This window comes from Vicugna pacos, chromosome 33 (assembly GCF_048564905.1).
Source record: "Vicugna pacos chromosome 33, VicPac4, whole genome shotgun sequence".
Taxonomy (NCBI): domain Eukaryota; kingdom Metazoa; phylum Chordata; class Mammalia; order Artiodactyla; family Camelidae; genus Vicugna; species Vicugna pacos.
The window spans coordinates 6876830-6879335 of record NC_133019.1 but is presented as its reverse complement, the minus strand read 5'-3'; positions in this window follow the sequence as shown (position 1 = coordinate 6879335).

Genomic DNA, 2506 nt, shown 5'->3' with positions numbered 1-2506 from the left:
AATCCGATCATGTCTCAGCCTTTCTTGAGAAATTCCTTTTCATAACACCCAACTGTCCAAAGGACAAAATCCCAACCCCTTAACCTTGACTTTTATGCCTCCTTACCACGGGTAACAACAGTCACATCTGCAGCTCCTCACTGGAGTGTATACTCTTCAGCTACACAGAATTTTTTGCACCATTTCTTAAATACACCATGCTTTGTCATGCTTCGTTTTGCACATGCTGATCTGCGTGCACTCTGCTTGGCTTACCTGTCTCCTCCTCTCTACTTGGCATGTGCCTAGCTATACTTCACATCTGCTCCTTGTAGTACCTACTGCGAAGACTTTCAAGACTCTTGCAGAGTTCTTTGATCCTTCCTCGGGGCCACCATAGCAGTATGAACCTCTCCCTATAAGCTGTGTCTGGTTGGAGTGACTCTCTTCTACTAGGGCTCTCTGAGGTGGAATTACGTCTCTCTACATCTCTGTCCCATTCAGCTGTGTAAGATCAGGGGCTGTGCCTGTCTTCATCATCAATGTATCCTCAGTGCCTAGCACTGTGCCTGGCACCTAGGTGGCACTCAACAAGTGTTGGTTAAATGAATAAATGAATAAATGAATGAACCGTTACTTTTAGATACTAGAGCAACCAGAAATTGTCAGACTACCTGAGGCTGCCTCCTTTTTATCATTACTACATGTTCCTTTTTATTTTTCCCCCAGAACAAGCTGACTTTGGGAGACCATAATAATCGAACCATGTCCTCAATCTGCTTCACCCGTCCTGAGGACTGCCTCTTTCAGGTTGTCTTTATGTATATCTTTATATAAACCAGGGGCGACACTTGTTGTGATGTCTAGAAGGGCCTACACAGATAACTGGCTACCCAAAAAGTCCCATGAATGGTCAGTGAAACTTGCTAGCAGTAGAACTGGTATTTGATGGGCAAAAAGGCCCTTAACTGCCAGCTCCTGTTTTATGAGTGCCTGATACCTCAGCCATAGTAAGCATTTTTGACAAATTATAGGGCTCCCCACCATAAGAACTAAGGATCTTTTCCTTTAGTGTCTGACTCAATAGCTCATCCCTTCCCTGCTTATTTCCTTCAAATACTGCTGTCCACACCCTGCAGGGCTTGAGGAGGTGGTGCGTGAGGGGAGCCAGATAACAGGAGGGTGAGTCTGGTCTGGAGAGCTTGTGTACGTGAATGAAAGAAAGATCCCTCTTTGCCGGTCCCCCGAGCAGCAGGAAGCAAGACTATCAGCTCGCCCACAGGAGCAAGCAAAGAATATAGGTAGGGGTGTCCCTGCGGCCATCCTGGCCCCTGAACAGGATATATGGCTGAATGCACAGGTAACCAGGACAAGGCAAAGACTGTTTCAGCGCTGGCCCTGCTCCCAGCCACTGGTTGGCACGGCATGAATAATAGCTTTACCACCACTAGGGCATATTCTTAATGCCTCTCTGAGAGTTCCAGTCCCAGACAAGGATGGTCCCCGAGGGGCACAAACACGTCTTCTCCAGAGGGGGACGCAAGAAGAGTGGTAATGAGTCTTATTCCTTGGCTTCTGTCTGTCTGAAATGGAAAGATAGATGCTCCACACTACTGAAGTCTGGATAGCACCTCTGCAGCCCCAGAGATGGGCTCTATTCCCTTGGTTATGTCCACAACCTCTTCCCGGGCTCCCGTGGAGCATCAAGTAACTTCAGCTGCCTCTGCGGCTCATTTGTTTTCTAGCTTTATCCTTCCCTCTAGGCCTTTGGAAACAAGTAGCTGCCTTCCTGGTAATATCAGCTCATTATTCCAGTTTATTTTCCACCCTTAATCTGCCTTCTTTCAGGTCGAGTATCTTTTGGGTGTTACTGACCCCAAAGCTGTCCATCATACATTCTGGGACAGCAGGTGTCTCCTGGGACTGTCCCAAGCAAACCAGGATGTGTGGTCACCTTTCCCGGATGGTTAATGCCCACTGCTGCCTGTCAGATTGGAGTGAATGTGCGTCTAGGCACAGCATGTGGTGTGAGTAAAGACAGGGCTCGCCGCTGTCAGCTGTGCTCTTCCTCTGGCCTTTCAGCTCTCCATTCCTTACACACTCTAGCCAGGCTCCTTCCTCCTCTCCTCTCTCTCCTTTCCTTTCTGTTCCTTTCCTTCCTGCCCTCTGCTTGTTGCTGTCTTCATTTCAGCTATTGGACCCCTGCCCCCCTTGACTGCCTGGCATTAACGGAGGGTTTTACAATTCTGTTTACCTCTTTTTGCTTGATTCCGGGGCTGGCAGCGACCAAGTTCACTCTCCTGGGTCTGAAGCTGTTTGGTGTAGTTGTTGCTGCACTTCTCTGACCTTGAACTTCAGGCCTAGGCACTCCTAGGATTGAGGGGCAGGGTGGGGTTAGGGCTGAAACCTATTTTTACAGACACATTCCTAGTTTATCTTCTATTAACGATTTTATTCTCCAGGCAAATGCTTCCCTCTCCACCCCTCTATAAGTCACCCTTGGGTTCATATTCAAAGATCTCACAAT